Source organism: Camelus dromedarius, chromosome 20 (genome assembly GCF_036321535.1).
Source record: "Camelus dromedarius isolate mCamDro1 chromosome 20, mCamDro1.pat, whole genome shotgun sequence".
In the NCBI taxonomy this organism is placed as follows: domain Eukaryota; kingdom Metazoa; phylum Chordata; class Mammalia; order Artiodactyla; family Camelidae; genus Camelus; species Camelus dromedarius.
Genome location: NC_087455.1, coordinates 6,116,485 through 6,130,913, shown reverse-complemented (window position 1 = coordinate 6,130,913; position 14,429 = coordinate 6,116,485). Strand labels below are relative to the sequence as shown.

Here is a 14,429-nt window from a genome sequence, read left to right as displayed (position 1 = left end):
TCAAACACTGCTGAAGGAAGCATCCCTTCGATGTTATTGTACACATACACAATACATAAGGGGGACAATGACATAGGTAACTTCTTTCAGAAATAAAAATATGTAATTAGAAATATGTAAAATATGTGACTCTCTTTAAAAAGGAAATCAATCTATAATGCTAACCACTGAGACTTAAAAATTATGTATTTAAAAGCAGGACTATAAAACCTCAGCCTTTCTTAATAAGGAAAGTGAATTTACAATCTAGCAAACTAAATATAAAACCTGTGTTGGATACTAACAGATTAAAGCAAAGGTCTTAAAGAGATTAAATTTGAGGATATGTATTTTATCACAAGAAGGAACTTGCTCTGTTGTTTTTCTGCTATTACATATAAAGGAAATTTCTGTCAAATTATTTTATTATACACACTTTTTTCTTCATCTGAACTATAACCTTTGTGCGAATGAATGTCAAAGTTATGACGTAAGTCAGGTAACTGTGAAAAGTCGAAGTATGACCCAATGTAGGAGCAGTGGTAGTTCATAAACTGTATTGTTAACATCTTCAAATATAGCTGAATTTTTTTTAATTAGACATTAAAAAAAACTAGAGCTAAAACTTAGTTTTATAGTAAAAACATCAATGTGATTTTCCAGATTTTGGAAACTCCTAGGCACCGACTTGTGTCTCCAGCCTTGGTGCTGTTTTTGTTTGTTTGCTTTCTAGTCTCCGTAGAGACTGTGAAAAATTCCCAATGCCGACTATATTTCAAGTCATCATGGCGGGGGACTGGGAAAAATTTCAGTCAGCAATAATCACACCTCAGATAAACGTCCTTGGCTATGATACTGCCACTGTGCAAAACTGTTTTCTTTTTAAATAAAAGCTGTATACACTTAAGGCGTACAACATGGTTATTTGATATACGTATACATAAATAATTACTCTGATCAAGGTAATTAACATATAACCTCACAGTTACACTTTCTTTTTATAGTAAAGTTATTTTTATTCCTTTTTTCCCTTCATTAAAAGCACTAATTGGAGAACAGAGAAAAGAGTGTAGTAACCACGCGCGGGGACTGCCCATAGCCTGGTATGACTGGGAGTGGGTGAGAGGAAGTGTCTGTCCTCTCTTCGTCATCTCCATCTCAATCTTCTTCCTTCTGGATCACATACCTGGGTGTCTGTTGCAGCTCTGCGGTTCCCTGACAGTGGAATCTTCAAACAGACCTTCAGCTTTCATTTCAGTTTCCTCATCGAAGCAATAAAGATAATTTTGTGCCACCCTCCTTGTGGAATTGTGTAGTACTAAATGATACAGTCCATATAAAGCACTTAGCAGAATGTCTGGCTTGTCATTAGGGTTCAATGAATATTAATGATTAACATTTTAATTAGCTGTTCCCTTTTCCTTCTTCTTCCCTTACTTCCTTAATTTCTCTTTAACATTTACAGTATTTTAGATTGTTTCCTGAAGGTTTAACACATCACACTATAAATCATCTAGAGCTGATGGATCATTGGAGTAGATTTTAAAAAACAGATTGAGACTTACCTATTTTTATATGTACACGATGACCCACATTTAAAAAATATTCAAAATTTCAAATTTATCCACATAAATTTAATTATCCACATAAATTTGTCTTGAAAAAAACTTAACTCTGTCCTTATTCATATTTTCTTTCCGACATGTCTTTTCTATTGAAAAAATAATTTGTCAGGATAGTAATAACCTTTCCTTTCACCCATCACAAGGGTGTCCTTTGGTCATAAATCAGAAGATTTGTATTTGTGGATTTGTGCCAGGCTTTCTGTTACACTGATCTATTTGTCTATTCTTATGTCAACCATATAATTACAGTCATAATTGTAACTACAGCTTTGTAACAGGTCTTAGTACATGTTGGTGAAAGATTTTGTTTTGTTGTTGCTCATTTATCTTGGATAGTCTTGGTCTTCTGCGCTTCTGTCAGCTGGTTAATTTCCCCAACATACTGCTGGGATTTTGACAGCGTAACAGTGAAGCTAGGTAACAATTTATAAAATTGCCTTCCAAGTTATGAACATGACATATCCATACATTTAATTATATCTTTTCAAATTTCTCTCAATATTGTAATTTTCTTTCAAAAATTTATTCTTAGGTATTTGGTGCTTTATGCTAGGGTAAATTTTATCATTTTAACAATTTCTATTTGTTTCTAACATAAATTGGTTTTTCTATACTGACTGTTTCCAGGGACCTTGATAAATTATTTTGTTCACAGATTTTGAATTTTCTACGCACATTAACTAGTTATCTATAAACAGTATTATTTCCTGCTTTCAAAACCTATGCCTTTGTTTCAGGCATTATTTCACTGGCTAGGATCTTAAATGTAATGTTAAACAGTAGTGGTCACTGTTATTAAACTTCAAAGAATGGACCATTTAGCTGTTGACTTTCACTGTTGTATATTTCGTAGACTTTTAAACTTTTATTTTCCCTTGTTCTTCTTTTTCTAGTTTCCTGAAAATAAGCGTTTAAGTCACTGACTTTCAGCCTTGCTTCTTTTCTCATATACACACTTTTAATGCTATAAATTTCCCTACATGCACTGCTTTAGCTGAAACAAGTTTTGGTATCTTCATTCTTATTCACTTCAAGATATTTTAAATTTCACTTTTTTTGACCCAGGGACTGTTCAGAAATGTATTACATAATTTCCAAGCTGTTGGGGGTTTCTTTAGCCATCTTTTACTAGTTTCTGGCTTAATTCCAGTGTTAGAGAGTCCAGAATGAAGGCTTTGGTAAACGACTCATGTTTACTTGAAGAAAACGTGAATTAACCCTTTTTGATAAAGTGTTCAACATATGTAAATCAGCTGAAGTTTAGTGATTGTATTGTTCAGTTCGTCTGTATTCTGATTTTTTTTTTTCCTTTTTGCTTTTGGTCTGAATGTTCTATTAGCTGCAAAATCTCTATATTGCAAAAGCTGTGAAAAATTTTCCAACTATGATTACAGATTTACTTAATTCCTCTCTTGTGTAATTCTTGCTTTATATATTTTACATTTGTTCTAGGCGCAAACATATTTAGGATTATGTGGTTTGTGTGGATTAATTCCTTTATCATTATAAAATGTCCTTCTTTATCTCAAGTGATGCTTCTTGCCTTAAATTTGTCTGATAAAACTATAGTCACACCGTTTTCACTGGCTGTTTGCCTGATGTCTCTTTTCCCATGCATTTATTTTCAACCTTTCTGTGGTCTTACAGTTGGGTCTCTTGTAAGAAGTGTGTCCTAGGGTATTCTTGGTTCAGCTAATACTTTTTCAACTTTAATTCAAGTAATGAATCACTTAGTGTTTATATTTTGCAATTAAAAATATGACCCACCTGTTCTATGTTCCTTTATTCTTGCCTTCTTACACTTTACCCTCTGTAAAACGGATACACATTCTACTGTTCTTCTTTCAGTGTTTAACTCAGAGATTATAACATGCATCCTTGACTGTAGTCTAGTAACAGTATTAATTTTACCACTTACTGATTGCTAGAACCTTAGAGCACTGACTCCGTTTACTCTCCTTGTCTTTATTATATGATGCATTTAAATTCTACAGATAGTTTAAATCCCACATTTAATTAATAACCACACACATATTGACCATTTCCATTGTCTTTCATCTATTCCTGCATTTCTGGATTTCATCTGGGATCATTTTGCTTATGCTTCAAGAACAGCCTTTACCACACTCTCCAGTGAATGCCTACTGGTAACAAATTCTAGTTTTTCCTGGAAAGTCTTTATTTTGCCATCATATTTGGAGTATACCTTGCTCTTGCCCCTACTTTCTTGTCTGGAATGTAAGCACTGAAACCATCTTTCGATGAGGACAGAAGCACTGAAACTATCTTTCGATGCTGAAGATGGTGGATCATAAAGAACAGAAAAGGCCGGGGCCCCACTGACCTCGTTGAGCTACTGTACCGGACACCTGGACAGCCTACACCTGAAAGAAAAGTAAACCTCAACAGTTTAAGCACCATTCTTACTTTGGTTCCATTACAAGACAAATATCATTCCTGATACGCCTTTTATCAATTCTAGAAACTTCTTAGCCACTTGTCTCTTCCAATATAGCTGTTGATGGCTGTAATTTACATTTAAATACTCCAGCATTTGTGGCACATGACATAGTCATCACCTTCGGTCCTGCTAGAATTCTGATGAAGAGAGTAGTCCAGGACAATCAGCTCACACTCTTAATCAAAGGAGTCATAATCCAGAGGAAGCTTTTCTAGGTACTGTTGTCTGTCTCTTAACCAACAGATAATGCTTTGCTAATATACATACTAAATGTCAGAAATTTTTACTGGTGAAAACTATGGCCTGTTAACTAGAATGATGAACTTCAAAAATTACTCCCTGATGATGAAATTAAAGGTTTTCAAGACTATATGGCACTTCCCACTCCACCCTTGCAAGAACAGGTCAAAGAATCCATTTTGGTCTGTACCTTTACCCTTTGGGAAGATGCCCTAATACAATTCCCTAAAAGCTCATCTGTCCAGCCATGAGCACAGGTTTCATTTAGGGTAACAGAATTCCGCTTCATGAAGGAAACTTTCAGGCAAGGTGGTGGCTAGCGTATATCAAAGGGCAGAGAACAAATTCCTTGAGCCTGCAGAACAGGCGTTAAGAACTGTTTTCGTGCTTAGTTTATATACGTATTGGTGACAGAAGTTGTTGGTGTGAAACTGGCTTCCGTATAACCTGGCTGTTAGAGGGTGATCTGGGGGAAGAAGTGTGTAGACTTTGGGAGGAGGCGGGGGATGGGTGTTCAGTGGGTACACTAACAAAGGTTTGTACATGAATATATTAGCTTAGGTCAATTCACAACTGCCTCACCGCCCCCTACCCCCACCCCAATCTGTTTTCTGCTGTTTAAAATTCTTAAAATATATGTATGTATATTGGATCTTCCATGTGTTAATTTTTCATTTTTTCCATCTTTTATGCTGTATTCTAGCTTATTCCTTCTGTCATTTCAAAAATTATCTTTAAGTGTGTCTGATATACACATTAGTAAATTTTTTCTCAGTATTAGAAAAGGCCCCAAGAGGGCAGAAATTTGTTTTATGCATTGCTTTACCACCAGCACCTTACTGTGCCCAGCACATTAAGGAGGTGCTCACAATTTTCAAGCTAACCTTGAATACTCTGAGAGCAAGACTGTAATGTACATTTCAACTCTTTCTTAGGGACATTTTCGTTTTTTTTTTTGTTTTTTTTTTTGGACATTTTCTTTTCCTCCACCCAGTCACAGGTTCAAAAGCACCTTTGGAGCCCCCAGGCTGCTATGCAGAGCTCTGCTCCTGCTTCTTGAGGCAGCAATACCACCTAGGGTCCTCGCTCCCTGCAGAGGACTCAGTCCCACCTTCCCTGAGTTGTCACATCATGTCTGTTGCTGTTAAAAGTCTCAGAGTTCACTGGTGAGGGTCCTAGTCAATGACAATTCCACAGGTTTACCACCCTGACTTTGTTTTCTCTTCATTTCTGGCAGTTGAGATTTTCTTTCGTTTGCAGTCAGCTGTGTATCTGTTGTTTTATTTGACATCTTTATGTGTCTGGAGCTATGGGATGGTGGTGGTAGCAAGATTTATGTTAGTTAAGCCTGCCATGCCACCAAGATTCCTGGAAACAAACTGTGTGAGAAGGTTAAAAACAAAAACAAACAAACAAAAACAAAAAAACCCCACCATCTTAACTACTGTTACAGTTTTTTATTACACTCTAGTAAAACTCAATCACTGATATACTTTGAAAAGTAGAACAAGTGAGGAAAATACAAACTGAGAGCTGGAAAAATATGTTTACTTAGTACAAAGATATGAAGGTAGAAAGCCAGTAATAGGAAAAGGAGAAATTGTAAGTGGGAGATTTTGAGGGGTTCCTTTAAAACATGCTAACTCGGAAATGATTTGGACAAGCTTTCACAGGCAACAAAGGTCCACATACCATAACCACTAGATTGAAAGGCATCTAATATCCAGCCAATTTTATTTGTATTCTAGTAGTGCTAAGAATAATTCTCTGTACACTTCTACCTTTTATAAGGAAAACGCAATCGATGAAGACCTAGACAGCTCTAATGTTTTCAGTGCGACTCAAGTTATCAAAAATTAACTGTAGAGAGTAGGACAAAGTAGAGACCTGCATTTCTATGTTGAGAAGATATTAACCTTTAATGATGCAGCTTAATTCTTGGGTATGCCTTTGCTGTTTGACCTGTTTACTCTTCCCTACACCACCAGCATGATGGAAGTATAATGGCTTGGTCACTACTTAACATTTCAGTTCTGTTTTTCACATACAAACAAGGGTACAACTAATTTAAACATTTCTAACAGCAGATAATTGTGTATATGGTAAAACAAGTTGACTTTTCTCAAATTTAAAGGGTACAGTAGCAACTGAAACTAACTCCGTTCAAGAAATAACTGTCTTCTATTAAGCAGGCAGTGCTAGTTCTTAATGAATATTATCTATTAATCGTTCTAACAACTTTAGAAAAGACCTGTGCGCAACCCTGCACACCCTGTAGTCTATTTTTCTTACTGTTACAACACGTGACGTGAAGCATGCCCACTCTGGAGAGTCGGAGAGAAAAGAACTGGATCACTGTCACACGGCTAGAAAGCAGCAGAGCCTGCTTCAGTTCCAAGAGCAACTCTTTCACACCGCCATTCTACAGTTCTGATCACAGCACTGTTATTCATATTTAGTGGACAGGTTTCCCCACCTGGTAGTCACTTTCTTACTTTAATTTTTTATAAGAAAAACACTGTGAAGAAGTAAACTGACCTAATCCTTGGGAGTACAGTGGCAATTAAATAGCTGCTTAATTTTTTATTTTTTTAAGTGATTTGAGAACACGAGCATGATTTTTGAGAACATTTCTACTGCTCACCTTTGCTCCAGAATCATCTTCCACTGAGAGAGGGAGGGGACTCTATGTAAACACAAGAATAAAATTTTATTCTTTCAACAAAATTTATCATATCAGATACTGAATTTATGAAGATAAATAAATCTGTTTCTGTCCTCAAGGAGCTTATAATCTGAGAACTATACATGAAGATAAATTAGTGATAATTTTAGCACTAGTGATAGTGCTGAACTAGAAGTTTGTAGAAGACACATTTATGGCACAAAGAGAAGACCAATTTTACCTAGGAGGCCCAAGATCCAGATAATATTAAGACTCGACAAATGAACTGAGTTTTGCGGAGCGAGTTATTTCCTGAGGGCTTAGTATGTGCCAGGTGGTGTACTGAGTCTCTGGATCATCTAATTAAATTATCTTACAAATTAGGAGATAGGTAATCCCATTTTACAGATGAATCCAGGTGGTTTAACCTAGAACTTAATCTGCTAAATATTGTGAGCTACTGACACACACAAACACACAATAAAAGAGATCACTGGATGGAGTCACAGAGGTAAAGGGGCTTATAAGACTATAATACTTTCATTCACATGCAAGGAATATCAAGTCAGTATGCTTCAGGAATTAGCAAAAGGTCACATAACCAAGACAGAGATCCTTTATTCTCCTGAGGGCCTGTCAGTTGTATGAGTACTTTTCCCTGAAAATGTTATTCTCTTCCTGCTTTTCCCTTTAGCTCCTTCAAACTCTCCATCACTGGAAGCTACCTCGAATCATATGTCAACTTACCAAAGGGCGAAGTCATTAAATGAGCGCAGCACAAGGGCACACGATCTGATAGGGTTAGCCTGTATTTAAAATGAGATATTTACTGTAAATATCAGTGTTTTATAAGCAATGATCTGAAAAGATTGAGAAACAAGTAAAACAGGTTTGCCAACTTTTATGAACACTGCTTCTTACATACTCAACCTATTACATCTAAAAATAGACACAAGGCATGAATTCAAATACCAGGACAGCCACACAACTTTAGAAAAGACTTGTACTCTGGTCTACCCAGAGCTCTACCTCCAGCCCTTACAGTTACACATCCCTGTACAGTATGGCTACATTAAGCCTTCTCAGCACTTGGACTAGTCTGTCTAATGTCAGCCCTGAGACTTTTCAAAACTCTATCATTCTTATTATATGTGCAGTTTTAAAAAACATGAAGGTTCAAGGTGGACAGCTATTAAGACTGACTGGGATTCTAATGTAGATGACTCTGCCCAAGGTTACTGTGCAACTATAATCTCTGTGGTTTAGGTTTAACATACAGATGTAGAGAATGGTTATGCAAAATTCTTAGTACCTCTGTATTTATTTCCCACCTTAGAGTGAAGGCCCAATTATAAATCCTATTGATTCTAAAACTATAACAATATGAAAATTGACAGGAGCCAAAGAATATCAGCAAATTTATCAATAAGAAAAGGAAAAAGGAACATTTACTTGGCAGCATAGCACACACTGGTTCTGAAAGGATGAACATTAGAATCTCACATTTAATATCATGTTTTAAAAAAATTATAGATGTTCCACTCTAGATTGACTGTGTATCTGAGGTAGGTCTCTCCCATGTATTTATTTTTTTTAATCTCCACAAGTCTCAGCCCCTCATCCCGCATATTATGAACAACGTAAGGTACCCAGGGCAACTGCTCTGAAGTCAGGACTCTCCATCACTTTAACTGCTCTGTGATTATAAGCAACTTAACTTTTCTGAGTCTCAGTTTCTTCAATTGTAAAATGCACTAGTAATACTTATTCTAAAGGGTTGCTGCAAGGATGAGAGAGAACATGAAAGTATCTAGGTAAGTACTCGTACCATAACAGGTGTTCCATATACACTGTGATATTTATGAATACTCAGACAGTAATAATGAAAGATGTATTAAAATGAGTGACAAATTCAGGGGAACACCCAAGATCTGATTGTTAATATAAAGATAAAGAACTGATAGAACAGACTTTCCTTTTTGTATAAGTTTTATGAATTAAAGAAAATGATCAGAATAAATGTCTTAAAAGAGATCTTTAGGTAACTACAAGTAAAATTTGAAATGATGAGTAGTTACTCTGTGCATTTTTCAAGGTTTTTTTCTTCCTTCTAGTATATAAAATCCTGGTGTTGTATAATCAGTGGCATTTCTTAGCTTTGATAAAATTCAGAGGCTTTTTTTGTCATTTTTAAAAATCTTTTTTGGGGGGTAATTAGGTTTGTTTATTTATTTATTATGATTTTATTTAACAGAGGTATTGGGGATTGAATCCAGGGCCTCGTGCATGCTAAGCATGTGCTTTACCAGTGAGCTATACCCTCCCCCCAATAAAATATAGTTTTAAAAGATTAAAAGATAATGTATTTAGTATAATGTATTTATAATACTGAGGATGGAATAGGCCTTCCTAAGAAAGAACAAACCCACTAAGTTACAAAAGATTACATAATGGTTTTAAATAAAATTTAAAAACACATGACAGATAGGAGGAAATATTTGCAACACACATAATAAGGTAGAAAGAACAAAAATCCAAAATATATATAAGTCCCTAGAAAACAGTAATAACAAATTAACAAACCAAAAGAAATACAGGCAAATGATACGAACATGCAATCAAAAAAATGAAAGTGAAAGAAAGAAAAGCAATGAAAATGTGAAAAGATATTTTCACTCTTAGACAAGGGAATAAAAATTAAAAAAAGATACTTCTTTGCAACCATCAGATCAGCAAAAATGCAGCTGAATGGTAATGCCCTGGGGCCATTATGTGAGGAAACAGGCACTTTCCTACACTGCTAATGAAAGTATGAGCTGGCAAAGACTCTGCAGAGAATAATTTTAGCAGTATGTATAAGTACTTTAAATAGACATGTTCCCTGACACAGCAATTATAACTTAAAAACGGTCCTGCAGAAAGAGTCACACCGTCACACCATATATATATCAAAATATTTTGTATTTTGCAGGACCGCCTACAATATTGAAACTATGGTACATTTACATATGGAACTAAAAAACAAATGTGATTCAGAGATATGGAAAGTTCCCTGAAATGCATGAAGGAAGTGTAAGGTGTATATATATATGGTATGATTTCATGATACTATAAATCCCACTCTTATCTGTAGGCTTTATGTGTATAAAAACACAACAAGAGCTTGGAAGGATCACCGCTGTCAGTAACTCAGAGTGTAAGAGAAAGAAAGGCTGCAGTATATGAATGAGCAACAGGATATTTTTACATATTCTTCACATTTTACTCTAAATATCACAGAATGAATGACCACTTAGAAAGTTATCTGAAAATGATGGATTTACCAGTGCCCAATTCCCAAAAACTGTTTCTCATTCATACTCAGAACTTTATTTGAAAATAATTCAGTATTCTGGGTAATGTGGAATCTTTTTGTGCTACTGACTACACACAGAAGATAATTTTAAACAATGATTATTAAATATAAACAGGATACCCAAACAAAAATTTTCAGATAATTTATACAATAAGGAAAACTTAAATCAAAATTAAGGCAATTGTATACCTTTAGGGACCTTTTTGATACTTTTTCAATCAAAGAAACCCTACAAAAACCCTTATTTTCCTGGGGAATTTGAACTCCTATAAAATTTGCAGGAGGAACAAGTAGCAGAGAAACTTTCTTAAACTACTTAAAAACAAAACAGAACAAACAGCCCAAACCCTGTTTTAAAATATTTTTAGACAGTAGGACAAATATTGAACACACAGCTTAATAGTCTTTAAAGAATCATTTTGAAATAAGCAAGGAAAAGGTCAGAACTTTTAAGCCAGTTATAATTGCATCTGGTTAGTCCCAAGACAGACAGTTAAGTAGCTGAACAGGTTCTACTGCTAAGATTTTGATTCATGGACCGATTTTACTCAGCCTCACAGGAATAATGTGTATTAAATTATAAAAATACCCTCAGGACTGGTTCTTTTCCATAAAATTAAAGGAAGTTAAGGCTAATGTAACATATAATATAATTTATATACATATAAAAATCCTAAATGTGAGAATGGTTTCATAATATACTGGTAGCTTTGTGAAGAATTAAAAGCTTAAAACAAACAAAAAAACCACCAAACAAACCCAAAATCCCACCTTTCATTTTAATCCAGAATTTGATACTATCATATTTCTTGTTTAAAAAAACCCCTCAACATCAAGCTATTAACAATGAAAACATCATATGATGGCTTATTATAACTTTGTATATTTTTTGCACTGAGTTAACACTTTGACCATTATCAAAACGTAGAACCTCTTTTTTAAAAAAACTGAGATGAAAAGAACTAACAGGTAAACTCTCATATGTCAGATTCCCCATTTTAATTGACATTTTTCGATCACTGAAGTCCATAAGAGACATTTGTTTGGAATCATAAAATTGTACTACTGGGAACTGATGAGATGAAACAAATAAAATGAAACAGGAAAAGTTAAATAACTTATGCCAAATGCTTAGCAAATAATTATGAGAGGTATCAAACCTTCAAATTTGATAGAAAATAGTTGGAGGTTAATTTCAGAAAATATTCAAATATCAAAAAAATCCAACTTTATAGTATGTTCTCTATCAGTCAATTAAATAACAAATGACAACTAGAAAATAAGGGGGGGAAATGGGGACATTTTAACATTTACCCAGATTCGGTAACATTTAAAACTGATAAGCACACGTTCATCAGAAAAAAAATTCCTCGTACATTTCTAGTAAGTATATAACTTTTGAAGAAATCAAGGCACATATTTTCCTAAATGGTGGGGGACAGCTCAGTATAACAATGCTTTACTATATTAACTAAAACAAGATAAAGTGAAAAAAAATTTTTTCACTTACCTACAACTGAACTTTCATGTGGAGCATTTTCTAAGTGATAAAGTAAGGCAAAGCTGATCGCCCAAATGATCAAAGACTCCATTATATAATCAGGAAAGTATGTAATATAAAGATATAAAACACAGGACCATTAAACAAGAGGAAAAAGAGCAATAAATGAAAAAACACTATAGTTAGGAATTTAATCTATAGGTCATTTTGGACCCTAAACCACACAATATGCTAAATATCTTTTTCCTATTGGAGAATATGAAAGAAAAATTTTGTATTTTGCTTACTGAAGTTCAAAGGTACACTGATGAGGAACTCTCAAATATGTTTAATCTGAAAAAATACATTTCATAAAACTACCCTAGGGTTACATGCTGCTTCCATAATGTATTGTGATATGTCTCTTGAAGTATTATAAATTATAAAATAACATCATAAGCATTTAACAAGTTTCAAATGAACATGTGAAACTCACTGAAATGTTCTGCATCCAAGTACATAACGGAACAGCTCCCACTTAGTAACAAAGAAAATAAGAAAAGAAATAAAACAAAAACTTCAGTTCATTGAAAAAATAAAATACAATTAGAAAGACAGCACTTACCTTTTCAAGAACAAGTCCCCCTGCTATCATTTCATATTTTTATTTAATTGTGAATTTCTCATAACACATACACATCTTCCAGAGAAGAATCAAACATGTATTCACTCTGGACTGAGGCACAGATGAGTTCATAGATGTATGCCAAGCTGCTAGGCTAATGCATACTTCCTTTTTTTTTTTTTTTTAACAGGTTTACAGTAAAACTAGTTTTTAAAAGATGTCTCATTCTTTTAAAATGACATTTTATAAACACATGTTGCTAAAAAGTCACTGATACGCCATCTAAATTTACTTTGAGGTAAGTCTGAGTGAGCTGTGGGCTCTCGTTATCTGCTCCCTTGCCTTATGAGCACTTACATAGTCAACTGCAGCCGTGTCATGTATTTAGGGCATGACATGTGTACTGTGTCAAGCTAAAAACAGGAAAGGCACAACTACTTCCAGGGTTAAATAAGACTCCAGAAAGGGACAGCTTCACCACCTGGACCTCAAGCCAGAGTCAACCACCCAGGGTCAGACACCCTCCTCTGGTGAGCCAGGAGAGTGATGGGGTAAGTTATCCCAAGTCAATTTTTCCTGTTTACTTCAGGGAAACAGCATTCACCAATTAACACAAAGGCTTTATGCTCCTGCAGACGCTCCTGCTACTCTGCTGCACAAAGTTCAAAACGACTGAGGGAAGCACCAGAGTCCACTGAGGAATTTTATTTGCACGTATGTATCACATCCCTAGAAAAAGAATCCAAGGACTTTCCCTCCTGTGTGTTTTCGCCTTGCTTCTTCACGGTCCATGACACCAGCTGAGGTTGTCAGTACAATGAACCACACTGACAGGATGGGAGCAGGCTATTCTGCCATTTTTCTAGATCTTTGAGGTGCACATCAAATCTGGGGCTGATCTCTCCACACTTATTTAGCCTGCCTGTGAGGTTCGCGACAATTTTCCCAGCTCTGTGATCATCGATGATTGCAAATTCGCCAATGTAACCATGCTTCATCACCACAGTTAGAAACCGGACAATGACTTTGGAGCACGTCCTAATAAGAACCTGGCGTTTGCCTCTCTTTTCGGCATTGTTGATGCTCTTAAGGGCATCAGCCAGGACGTTCATGCGCACCATTATGGCGGCACAGAAAGATGGTGGCAAGAGCCATACTTCTTAAGTAACTTTGGTTTTGTAATTGTTGTTTGCTTTGTTTTTTTATCTATACAGAATGTGGATGTGTCACCATAAAATGAAAAGTAAAGCTGATTTCACGCAACTGAAAAACAGAGGCACAGAAAATTAATTTTAAGTAGAGTATTTTCAATGAAAGCATAAAATATGAAAGTGTCATTTAAACCAAACAATATATATGTAGAACTATCAGGTATTAGGTTATCTTTAAATTATTTACAAATGTATGGCACAACTATACTCTGAAAAAAATAACAGATGACAATATGTTTTAAAAAAATAATCATATCTACCACTTGTCAAGAGCTTAGTTTGTACCAGGAATTTTTATAACACTTTACTGATATTCACTCACTTATAATATGTTAACTCATTTAATTTCATAACAATCCTATTGGGTACGTACTTTCATAACCCTGATTTAGCAGACTGAGGAAACTGAGGCACAGGGAAAGCAATAACTTCCCCAAAGCACACAGCCAGAAGTGGAAGAACCAGGATATGAGTTCAAGAAGCTGGGCTTCAAAACTCTACCATTAAATTGCAGTAATTTCAAAGATTCAAAGTATTTCCATTAAATCAGAAAGTTGGTAACATGTTTATTGCTAAAATAAAAATGAGCTATGTCTACTTTAAACATAGCAGCATTTGTTGAACACCTAAAATATGCTATGTACTATTACTGGACACTGCAGCTAGCATTAGTAACAGCAAGCGCTTCAGCATTCACTGAGCACTTCACGTGACAGGTACTGACTAGCCAAGCACTTTACATTCATCACAGAGGTCGCGCCTTACAACAGTCCTGTGAAGTGGGTACC

At 35.2% G+C, this 14,429-nt stretch overlaps 1 non-coding gene and 1 pseudogene across 1 annotated transcript; both read right to left on the bottom strand.

The window, feature by feature from the left end:
- Positions 1 to 712: 712 nt before the first annotated feature.
- LOC116149036 (U4 spliceosomal RNA) lies at positions 713 to 852 on the bottom strand. Its single transcript, XR_004132673.1, has one exon. It is a non-coding gene; the product is annotated as a U4 spliceosomal RNA (small nuclear RNA).
- An 11,343-nt stretch (positions 853 to 12,195) lies between these two features.
- LOC135318711 (small ribosomal subunit protein uS8-like) lies at positions 12,196 to 13,738 on the bottom strand (annotated as a pseudogene).
- Between the last annotated feature and the right edge of the window lie 691 nt (positions 13,739 to 14,429).